The sequence below is a fragment of the Eumetopias jubatus genome, unplaced genomic scaffold, assembly GCF_037043125.1.
Source record: "Eumetopias jubatus isolate StellerSeaLion01/CBP00866 unplaced genomic scaffold, mEumJub1_p1.0 scaffold_6, whole genome shotgun sequence".
In the NCBI taxonomy this organism is placed as follows: Eukaryota; Metazoa; Chordata; class Mammalia; order Carnivora; family Otariidae; genus Eumetopias; species Eumetopias jubatus.
This window is the reverse complement of record NW_028274812.1, coordinates 127,796,955-127,809,622: the sequence shown is the minus strand read 5'-3', so window position 1 is coordinate 127,809,622 and position 12,668 is coordinate 127,796,955. Positions and strand designations below refer to the sequence as shown.

Below are 12,668 nucleotides of genomic sequence, written 5' to 3'. Positions count from 1 at the left end.
GATCCTGCCTTTGGTGCATTAAAGCATACCAAATCCAGTTTGTGAGCAGAATATTCTTGAAGAAACATTAAGCGAGGTGTTATTTCCTACAATCAAAGACTGAGCAAAAGAAAAATCTATCTTATCAATTTCCTTAAGTTTTCTAAAAAACAAATCCTCTCTTTGGAAGAATTTTGTCTTTGAGTTTGGTTTGAGTTAAATAAAATCAATATTGTTCATGTAAACATATTAGAATGAGAGTGATGTGAAATATAATTTCTGGTTAGCTTTTAAGAAGAAGGGCTGTTTTTTATTAGTACCTAAGCTACATGTAAATTTAGAAGATCACGGGCATAAAAAGAAGGCAAAGCCAATCTCTCAAGGTGGTTTTGTTTTCTATTGTTAGTTCACATTGCATAATGAAAAGACGGCGAATTCTAAAGAACTTAGGAATTTCTTTATAATAACTATTTATAACAATATATATTAGACCTGTAGGTGATCACTGCTATTCCTGTTTCCCAGACAAGATTCCCATTTTTCTTTTCCTTGGAAGTTACCATTGCAGGTTTGCAGTGAGAAGGAAGCAACACTTCTCAGTGGTTGAATATGAACTAATGCCTTCTTGCATTCTGGAATGGCATGCTCACCAGCCTAAGCTTACTCACACATTGTGCATATTTTTACTAATCTAAAAATCACTGCCTAACACAAGCCAATGCAAGAGGGAAGTAAATATGAAGCAGCTAACCCAATACTTTCTGTAGTGGCATCTGGCCAAGTGGAAGCCGTGGAATCTTGTGTTAAACACACAATCCTAATGCAAATTTCCTTGAGTGTTATTAGTCACAAAAAACCTATGGAGTTCTAATTTTGAAAATCCATAACCCAATTATAAGATTTAGAACTCGACAGAACCCATGAGGAGGGGTGGGGAGGAATGGTTTGGTTTGGGTTGGCTTTATTTTTGAAGGGAGAGGTCTTGGGCATTAGGAGACAGAGGCCCTACCCTGGGCTGTTTTTTTGTTTTGTTTTGTTTTTGTTTCAAGTTTTTATTTAAATTTTAGTTAGTTAACATATAGTGTAATATTGATTTCAGGAGTAGAATTTAGTGATTCGTTACTTACATATAACACCTGGTGCTCATCACATCAAGTGCCCTCCTTAATACCCATCACCATTTAGCCCATCCCCCTCCTACCTCCTCTCCATCAACCCTCAGTTTGTTTCTCTATAGTTAAGAGTCTGTTATGGTTTGCCTCCCTCTCTTTTTTCCCCCTTTCCCTATGTTCATCTGTTTTGTTTCTTAAATTCCACATGAGTTAAATCTTATGGTATTTGTCTTTCTCTGACTTATTTCCCTTAGCATAATACACTCTAGCTCCATCCACATCATTGCAAATGGCAAGATTTCATTCTTTTAGATGGCTGAGTCTATATATATACATATATATACAATATTATACATATATATACAAATATATACAATATTTCATTGTATATATACCACATCTTCTTTATCCATTCATCAGTCAATGAACATTTGGGCTCTTTCCATAATTTGGTTATTGTTGACAATGTTGCTGTAAACATCTGGGTACATGTGTCCCTTCGAATCAGTGTTTTTGTATCCTTTGCATAAATACCTAGTAGTACAATTGCTGGATCATAAGGTAGCTCTATTTTTAACCCTTTGAGGAACCTCTATACTGTTTTCCACAGTAGCTGCACCAGTTTGCATTCCCACCAACAGTTTGAGAGTGTTCCTCTTTCTCCACATCCTCACCAACATCTGTTGTTTCCTGTATTGTTAATTTTAGGCATTCTGACAGGTATGAGATGATATCTCATTGTAGTTTTGATTTGTATTTCCCTGATGATGAGTGATGTTGAGCATCTTTTCATGTGTCTATTAGCCATCTGAATGTCTTCTTTGGAAAAATGTCTGTTCATGTCTTCTGCCCATTTCTTAACTAGATTATTTTGGGGGGTGTTGAGTTTGATAAGTTCTTTATAGATTTGGATACTAGCCCTTTATCAGATATGTTGTTTTCAAATATCTTCTCCCATCCTGAAGGTTTTCTTTTAATTTTGTTGATTGTTTCACCCGGGGTTGTTTTGGACGATATTTCTGTTTCTACTCCCACCATTGTTTACATCCACAAAATATATGTTTGATAGTTTTCAAAACCCTTTCATATCCATTTTCTCCTTTAATTCTTAGAAGAGCTCTATAAACCTTTTCAAAATCTATTCAGTTATAATGATTTTAGAAATTGAAATATTGAACCTCTGAAAAATCAATAAAAAACATGACACTTAAAAAAAAAAGTCAACTGTTTTCTGGTCATTTAGGCAGTTCCTTTCCTGTTCACAGATTCTGGATATCTATCCTGAAATTGAGTGAAGTTAAACAGAGACTGAAAGAAAAACAAAACAAAGATCCCCCTCAAATTTCTCAAAAATTTGCCTTAAAATATGAGAAGATGTATTTAGAAAGCCCAAAAAGAAAATGTTCTAAAGTTGCATGAGTCTGGCCAAAATGGTGACCCTGAGGCAGAGGAGCCTGTGCCTGGTTTCTCAGGGGGCTGGCCTCGTCGGCGGGAAGAACAGAGGCTGCTGCAGGGTGTTTTAGGAATTCTTCTTATGTATCTCCTCAGGCTGGTCACCAAGGCTAGAAATTCCTTTCACAGGATACCAGTACTGGAACAGCCAGACATGGTGACATGCAAATTCTCTGGGAGGGGCAATACATTGACTTCAGTTCAATTTCCTGGGGATCAGCTGCCACCACGAAGGAGTGGGAATGAGCAGCCTGAAGAGGACCCAGTAGGGACAAGAGGCAAGAGCAGATTGAGGCCCCAAAGGCAAATTTGCCTACTGTGGTCATGACAAAGTCTAGCACTGAAGATTGCAGGGAATTTGCAGGGAGTTGGTGGGAGCACAATGCTAAATGAGTACAGACAATAATTCAGATGTGCAAACTCTCCAGTGATAATAATAGTAATACAAATCTGGATGTTAAGTTCACAATCCCCAGATAAAAATTTTTATTGTCCAGTGTCGATGACCTTGGATAGTTCCTTGTTGTGGGGGTTGGCCTGTGCACAAAAGGATTCTAGCAGCATCCTTGGCTTCTACCCTAGAGATGATAGTAGCACCTTCTACCCACCTGTTGTGACAACCAGGAATGGCTTCAGATATTTCCAAATGTTCCCTGGGGGTTAAAACCATCCCCAAGGAGGACCACAGCACTAAACCCCTCTCTGGTTCAGTTTCCCAGACCATGCAGTGAACATAACCCTCTTTTCTCACCTGCACAGAGGATCTGTCTTCTTACCTCATTCAAAACCTGCTGGTTTTCAGGGTGCCTAGGTGGCTCAGTCGGCTAAGCTTCTGCCTTCAGCTCAGGTCATGATTCTGGAATCCTGGCATCAAGCTCCACATTGGGCTCTCTGCTTGGCGGGGAGTCTGCTGCTCCCTCTCCCTCTGTACTTCCCCCCGCCCCGCCACCCCCTCCCACCCTGCTGCTAATGCTCTCTCTCGCTCACATTCTTTCTCAAATAAATAAATAAAATCTTAAAAAAAAAAACCTGCTGGTTTTCATTTCTCCACTGAAGCAAAAGTGGAGGCAGCATCATATGGGAAGAGCTCTGGCCCATGTCAGATCAGATCCCTCAGCTCTGACTCCACCGCTAACTTACCATGTGACTCAGGACAAATCACTCAACCTCTCCAGGCCTCACTTCATCCTTAAAATAAAATTTTGTCTCTCTGCTCAAACAACATTTATTATTCCCAGTGGTAGCACATATATCTTTTTATTCCTCAAACCAATGTTCTTCTTTCTTCTGTTTTTTCCTTTATAAATTCAGTATCTTATTTTGTCCTCATTTTGAGTTGCTGTTACTGCACTTTGATGTGAAAACTGGAAAAGTTTATGACAGTCTGGACAGCCTTGGGCTATTGGATTTTCCCAAGAGAAAGAAAGTCTAAAAATCCTGTAATCTTATTGTTGGGATTTTGGGTCTGAGATGTTATAACCTTACATAAGCTGACTTTTATTTAGGCTCTTCTAAATACTGAGTGGTGCACTTTACCAAAGCCACATTGCAGACTGATTTAAGAGAGAAAAATTTTAAATAGAGGAAATTAGAAAAAAGAAGAAACTTGCCCAAAGTTGTACTTTCTCCTTTAAATTACATTGCTTGATTGTTGTTTTCTTTCTACCTCATATATGATGGGACAGTCCCCACCAGGACAATTGCCAGGAAATGTGCCAGGAAAATTGTAGAAGGATGCCTTGTGCTGTCTGAAAATTCATTTTGCTCACAGAGCATTAATAAAGCATTCCATTGCTAGCCCTGAATCACTGTGAAGAAACCAGACACGGACTCTGAGCCTCTGTCAGACTAACAGAAGAGTTGTGCTATGCCATCTGTGACAAAAACAACATGGTTCTGGGAAAGGGGAAAGGCTTTGACAGTATAGCCTGGCAGCTGGGTGGTTACCTTTCCCATGACTGAGTGGATCTGGCAGCAACTATGGGCAGAGTTCTCCAGGGAGATACACTGCTGCTTGAGTGGTCACTGTTGTGAATACCACTTGCTTATTCACTGTGAAACTCCTAATATTTCACCTCTGTGCAGGTTCCCTCTTTTGGGTTGAGACTTTATCAACAGAAAGTCTATGTTGAAATGCACACAGAACCAGTAATGAAATCTGCAAGACTCTCCAGGGGTCTTCTAGAGGAAGAAGCCCTTGAAAATGATGTCACTTGAGGTCACATAGCAAATAAATGGCTGAACTGGAAGTAGATAGTGTTCTTGCTGTCAGATCACATTACCTTAGAAGGCCACTACCTACACATCAGTAGTAATAACACAATTATGACATCAAATTAAGTAGCTGTCTCCTAGAGGAAAAAACAAAACCCAAGGGAATGGCGTCCAGAATAGGTGAATTTTGAAATAGGGAATAAGTGAAAAAGGGTATAAATCAGAGAATTCTAAATAACTAGAGGCATTGGTTCCCTGAGGAAAGAGTTCCCAAAGCGGAACTCTTTGATGGTGGTATTGGTAGTTGGCAGTGGTGCCAGTGATGGTGGTGGTGATGATTATGATCGTGGGGATAATCATGATGGTGGTGATGGTGGTAGTGATTGCTAGTAGTAAAACACTCAGTATTAACTCATTCATTCAACAAGTATTTGTTGAGAATCTACCAGTCTCGATACTTGGGTACAGTCTAGAAAAAAACATAATTTCTGCCTTCAAAGACCTTACAGTCTAATAGAAAAGACAGGCTGATGAGTAGAATGTGTCAACAGCATGGCATATTCACTGATGAAATAAGCCTAGGGTTGAATGGGAAACCAAATCTCTCCAGCTTTGCATGGAGTTTTCCCAGGACTAAACACTATCCTACCACATGTTGGTAGGATGTTGGGATATTGGACAAAGAGGTAGAAGAATGGCTGACAAGGGCCCATAGCAATAACAAACTGTGCTACTATTCATGGAAACCCCCTCTCCGTGGTGGAAATTATATCCAAAAAGCCAGTTGCCAAAAGCACTGCAGCAAAATGTAGCTGGAGGTAATTTGTTCCTCTAGGGGCTTAATTCAATAATAATATTGATAACATTAATAGTAATAATGTGACATTATTGGGAAATTTTTGGAAGGAGAGAGAGGAGAAAAAATGTCAATATAGTTTCATATTTTAAAATTCCAGTCTTTATACTGTTGCCAGCCTGGATTTACCTACTTCCCTTGAGATATGTACATTTATTTTTAACCCTGGTCTTTTGCTAATATCGAACCACAGTGCCATCATTAATCCCCATTAATACCCTGTTCTGACTGTGCCTTTTGGGAACTAACTCCAAGATTGAACTTTTTTTAACCAATCAATGTTTAGTGTACTCTTTAGTGTTATAAAAAAAAATCTCGAATTCCAGCTAGTAAATCAAACTGACCACAACTGGAGGTAGGTCCTGGAGTTTCGTAGAGCCCAATACAAGACGAATGATTGTGGAACCTACAGACAAGATGGACTCCAGGGCTTCTGATCCCCCAGCATACATGATCTCATGGATAAACTGAAAATAGAGCTATTTTTTTACTTTATCCATTTTGCTACCACTTCTCTTTGTCCTAGTATTTAGAAAGTTTTTTTTTCTTTCCATGCATTAAACAAAAAAAGTACTGACATCACTCCTTTGATGGCTTGCCAAGCAGTTCCACAAGAGGTTTACTATAAAACCACGCTTTTATTTTCCTCCAGTTGTTGACTTTAGCATCTTACTGGAAGCTTCACATCGAGCAAACCTCTTCAAGCAACAAACTAGTATGACTACTCAGATTACATTTAAAAATTCACCTGGGTTAGAAATTCCACCCTTCAGGCATCCCAAATAAACTGTGAAGTCAGAGATAAAAACATGAAGTCTATTCCCTAATTATACAGACCAACCACAACACAATTCCCTAACAGTTTTATTTTTAAAAAATAAAATAAAAATTTAAAAAGCACCATCTAGCTGAGCCTTTGGTTTATAAGCAATTAAAAACCCCTGTATTGGAGTCAACTGAGGACCCAGGTGCTCAATGGCCGTTGTCCCCAGTCATGCCACCACTGTGGAGCTTTTTCACATTTCCTCATATGCATCTTATTTTTGGAAACTTTTCATCTATCAAAAAAGGATGAATATGTAATAATAATTTTCCCCCATTCTTGTGTCAAAAATTTATATAATTGCCAATCAGAACTTCCAATGGTATCCATAGTGCTGATCACCACCACCAGAGGAACCTCCATACTTCCTTTTGGTGTTTTGGAAAAGTGGCAATGACACACACCCCTGCATTACTAACTTTACAGATGCCTAGGAATTAAAATTTCCAGGCTGGTGACCATTGCCAGAGGTAGGCTTCATGATGGAATTGATTTGGCTTTCATATTTTTTTTCTTTATCTATGATTCAGTCCCAGGAATGTCAGGCATGACATTCCTCACTTTGGTATAGAAGAAAAAGAGGCCTCTGCTACTCTTTATAACTTTTCCAATGATGACATACCTCAATCAGTGGTGGCAACTTTGGAGAATCTACAGATTAGGATTAATGAAAAATGTTATTGTGGTCCAACAGTATAAAATACTAAAATACCAATTCTAAATTAAACCCTTAAAATTGGAATCAAGTTTGCCTTAAGCATGGAGGCATGTCTATAGTTCAGGAATGACCCAGGCAATCCAATCATGATTTTATTTAATTTTTTAAATTAACATATAATGTATTATTCATTTCAGGGTAGAGTTCTGTGATTCATCAGTCTTACACAATTCACAGTTCCCACCATAGTACTGACCCTCCCCAGTGTCCATCTCCCAGCCACCCCATCCCTCCCACCCCCCTCCACTCCAGCAACCCTCAGTTTGCTTCGTGAGATTAAGAGTCTCTTATGTTTTGTCTCCCTCTCTGGTTTTGTCTTGTTTCATTTTTCGCTCCCTTCCCCTATGATCCTCTGTCTTGTTTCTCAAATTCCTCATATCAGTGAGATCATATGATACTTGTCTTTCTCTGATTGACTTATTTCGCTTAGCATAACACCCTCTAGTTCTATCTACATCCTTGCAAATGGCAAGATTTCTTTTTTTTGATGGCTGCATAATATTCCATTGTATATATATACCTCATCTTTATCCATTCATCTGTTGATGGACGTCTTGGCACTTTCCATAGTTTGGCTATTGTGGACATTGCTGCTATAAACATCGGGGTGCACGTACCCCTTCGGATCCCTACATTTGTATCTTTGTGGTAAATACCCAGTAGTGCAATTGCTGGATCGTATGGTAGCTCTATTTTCAACTGTTTGAGGAACCTCCATACTGTTTTCCAGAGTGGTTGCACCAGCTTGCATTCCCACCAACAGTGTAGGAGGGTTCCCCTTTCTCCACATCCCTGCCAACATCTGTCATTTCCTGACTTGTTAATTTTAGCCATTCTGACTGGTGTGAGGTGGTATCTCATTGAGGTTTTGATTTGGATTTCCCTGAGGCCGAGCAATGTTGAGCACTTTTTCATGTGTCTGTTGGCCATTTGGATGTCTTCTTTGGAAAAGAAGACCTTAGGGGGAAAGCTCTCAGTTTTTCCCCATTGAGAATGATATTCGCTGTGGGTTTTTCATACATGGCTTTTATGATATTGAGGTATGTGCCCTCTATCCCTACACTGTGAAGAGTTTTAATCAAGAAAGGATGCTGTATGGAGCACTGGGTGTTATGAACAAACAATGAATCATGGAACACTGCATCAAAAACTAATGATGTATTATATGGTGATTAACATAACAATAAAAAATTTAAAAAAAAGAAAGGATGCTGTACTTTGTCAAATGCTTTTTCTGCATCTATTGAGAGGATCATATGGTTCTTGTTTTTTTAATTAATGTATTGTATCACATTGATTGATTTGTGGATGTTGAACCAACCTTGCAGCCCAGGAATAAATCCCACTTGGTCATGGTGAATAATTTTTTTAATGTAATGTTGGATCCTATTGGCTAGTATTTTGGTGAGAATTTTTGCATCCATGTTCATCAGGAATATTGGTCTGTCATTCTCCTTTTTGATGGGGTCTTTGGTTTGGGAATCCAGGTAATGGTGGCCTCATAAAATGAGTTTGGGAGTTTTTCTTCCATTTCTATTTTTTAGAACAGTTTCAGAATAGGTATTAATTCCTCTTTAAATGTTTGGTAGAATTTCCCTGGGAATTCTGGCCCTGAGCTTTTGTTTTTTGGGAGATTTTTGATTATTGCTTCAATTTCCTTACTAGCTATGGGTCTGTTCAGGTTTTCTGTTTCTTCCTGGCTCAGTTTTGGTAGTTTATACATTTCTAGGAATGCATACATTTCTTCCAGATTGTCTAATTTGCTGGCATATAGTTGCTCATAATATGTTCTTATAATTGTTGGTATTTCTTTGGTGTTGGTTGTGATCTCTCCTCTTTCATTCATGATTTTATTTATTTTGGTCATTTATCTTTTCTTTTTGATAAGTCTGGCCAGGGGTTTATCAATCTTATTAATTCTTTCAAAGAACCAGCTCCTAGTTTCGTTGATCTGTTCTGTTCTTTGGTTTCTATTTCATTGATTTCTGCTCTGATCTTTATTATTTCTCTTCTCCTGCTGGGTTTAGGCTTTATTTCCTGTTTTCTCCAGCTCCTTTGGGTGTAGGGCTAGGTTGTGTAGTTGAGAACTTTCTTGCTTCTTGAGAAAGGTTTGTATTGCTCTGTACTTTCCTCTTAGGACCACCTTTGCTGCATTCCAAAGATTTTGAACAGTTGTGTTTTCATTTTCATTTGTTTCCATGAATTTTTTAAATTCTTCTTTAATTTCCTGTTTGACCCATTCATTCTTTAGTAGGATGCTCTTTAGCCTCCATGTATTTGAGTTCTTTCCGACTTTCCTCTTGTGGTTGAGTTCTAGTTTCAAAGCATTCTGGTCGGAAAATATGCAGGGAATGATCCCAATCTTTTGAGACTGGTTGAGACCTGATTTGTGACCTAGGATGTGATCTGTTCTGGAGAATGTTCCATGTGCACTAGAGAAGAATGTGTATTCTGTTGCTTTGGGATGGAATGTTCTGAATATATCTGTGAAGTCCATTTGGTCCAGTGTGTCTTTTAAAGCCTTTATTTCCTTGTTGATCTTTTGCTTAGATGATCTGTCCATTTGTCAGGGTGCTGTTAAAGTCCCCTACTATTATTGTATTGTTGTCGATGTGTTTCTTTGATTTTGTTATTCATTGGCTTATATAATTGGCTGCTCCCATGTTAGGGGCATAGATATTTAAAATTCTTAGATCTTCTTGTTGGATAGACCCTTAAGTATGATATAGTGTCCTTCCTCATCTCTTATTATAGTCTTTGGTTTAAAATCTAATTTGTCTGATATAAGGATTGCCACCCCAGCTTTTTTTTTGATATCCATTATCATGGTAAATGGTTTTCCACCCCCTCACTTTAAATCTGGAGGTGTCTTTGGGTCTAAAATGAGTCTCTTGCAGACAGCATATCAATGAGTCTTGTTTTTTTATCCAATCTGATAGCCTGTGTCTTTTGATTGGGGCATTTACCCATTTACATTCAGGGTAACTATCAGAAGATATGAATTTAGTGTCATTGTATTGCCTGTAAGATGACTCTTACTCTATATTGTCTCTGTTCCTTTCTGGTCAATGTTACTTTTAGGCTCTCTCTTTGCTTAGACCACCCCTTTCAATATTTCTTGTAGGGCTGGTTTGTTGTTAGCAAAATCTTTTAGTTTTTGTTTGTCGTGGAAGCTTTTTATCTCTCCTGTTTTCAATGACAGCCTAGCTGGATATAGTATTCTTGGCTGCATATTTTTCTCATTTAGTGCTCTGAATATATCATGCCAGGCCTCTCTGGCCTGCCAGGTCTCTGTGGATAGGTCGGCTGCCAATCTAATGTTTCTACCATTGTAGGTTACACACCTCTTGTCCCGAGCTGCTTTCAGGATTTTCTCTTTGTCTCTGAGACTTGTGAGTTTTACTATTAGGTGTTGGGGCATTGACCTAATTTTATTGATTTTGAGGGGGGTTCTCTGTGCCTCCTGGATTTTGATGCCTGTTTCCTTCCCCAAATTAGGGAAGTTCTCTGCTATAATTTGCTCCAATATACCTTCTGCCCCTCTCTCTCTTTCTTCTTCTTCTGGGATCCCAATTAGTCTAATGTTGTTTCACTTTATGGTATCACTTATCTCTCGAATTCTGCCCTTGTGATCCAGTAGTTGTTTATCTCTCTTTTTCTCAGCTTCTTCATTCTCCATCATTTGGTCTTCTATATCGCTGATTCTCTCTTCTGCCTCATTTATCCTAGCAATTAGAGCCTCCATTTTTTATTGCATCTCATTAATACCCTTTTTGATTTTGACATGCTTGGATTTTAGTTCTTTTATTTCTCCAGAAAGGGATTCTCTAGTATCTTCTATGCTTTTTTCAAGCCCAGCTAGTATCTTTAAAATCATCATTCCCTGAACTTTAGTTCTGACATCTTACTAATGTCTGTATTGATTAGGTCCCTGGCAGTTGGTACTGCCTGGTTTTTTTTTTTTTTGAGATGAGTTTTCCCATCTTACCAGTTTGTCCAGAGGAGAACAGATGAGAGAACAAAATACTAAAAGGGTAACAATGACCCCAGAAAAATATACACTAAACAAATCAGAAGAGACCCAAAACCATGGGGAAAAGGAAAAAAAAAAAAGAATATGATCAGGCTGGTGCACTAGATTTTGGGTGTATTTTGGTCTGTTAAAAGAAATTGCCTTCAAAATTTTAAAGAAATAAAAACATATATATACAAAAATAAAGGTAAATACAATGAAGGGATGAAATATGCCTGTAAAGATGAAAATTTAAAAAGATTTTTATTTTTTTATTTTTTTTAAAGATTTTATTTATTTGAGAGAGAGAATGAGATAGAGAGAGCATGAGAGGGGGGAGGGTCAGAGGGAGAAGCAGACTCCCCGCTGAGCAGGGAGCCCAATGCAGGACTCCATCCCAGGACTGCAGGATCATGACCTGAGCTGAAGGCAGTCGCTTAACCAACTGAGCCACCCAGGCGCCCCTAAAAAGATTTTTTTAAAAAGGAATTGATAAGATAAGAAGTTGGTTGAAATAAGAATGAAAAAATTTAAAAAAAAGAGAGAGAATGTGATCAGGCAGGAGACTAGGACAAAGTCATACACTAGATTTAGGGTATATTTTGGTCTGTTAGAAGAAACTGTATCCCAAAATTTTAAAGAAAGAAAAACATATATATACCAAAAATAAGGTTTAATTCAATGAAGGGATAGAATATGACTGTAAAAGTGAAAATTAAAAAAGATTTTAAAAAAGGAATTGACAAGATGTTGGTTGAAAAAGCAAAGAAGAAAAATTCAACTAAAAAAATAGATAAAGAAAAAAATAAAGAAAATTAAAAAAATTAACTTTGAAAGACTAAAGAATCATGAGGAAAAAGCCATGAATTCTATGTGCAGTATTCCCCTAGTGCTAGTGTTCTGCCCTTCTCATTGATCAGTAAACTTGGTCTTGGCTGGCTGTTCTTGCTGATCTTCTGGGGGAGGGGCCTGTTGCCGTGGTTCTCAAATGTCTTTGCTGGAGGTGGAATTGCCCCGCCCTTACTGGGGCTGGGCTAAGTAATCTGCTCAGGTTTGCTCTATGGAGCTTTTGTTCCCTGCAAGCTTTCCGTACAGCTTTGGAGAATGAGAGTGAAAATGGCCTCCCAATCTCTGGTCCCAGAGGAGCCAAGAACTCAGGGCCCCACTGCCCAGTGCACCCCCAGAGAAAAGCAGTCAATCACTCCCATCTCTCCAGTCTCCGGCCATGCTCTGTGCTCACCCAGCCTGTGACCCAGCGTTTCTATCTCTGGCACACGACCCCATGTGGAGTCTTCAAACCCAGCAGATTCCTGCAGTGCACTCCCACGCTGCTTCTCCCCGGGGAGGAAGGGGAGTCTGCCTGGATCTGCCACTTGTTGGGTCCCAGCTCGAAGAGCAGTGGCCCGACTGTGCCGCACATCACAGTTTATGGCAACCCCGAGCTGAGAGCCCTCTCCTCTGCAGCAGGCTTCCCTGCTCCAATACCTGGGAGCTCTTCCACA

General features: G+C 38.9%; 1 protein-coding gene across 1 annotated transcript in view; it reads left to right on the top strand.

Moving 5' to 3' along the window:
* Nucleotides 1-12,668, top strand: part of F13A1 (coagulation factor XIII A chain) — a 165,943-nt gene that overhangs the window by 73,449 nt on the left and 79,826 nt on the right. The gene's annotated exons all lie outside the window — the stretch shown is intronic.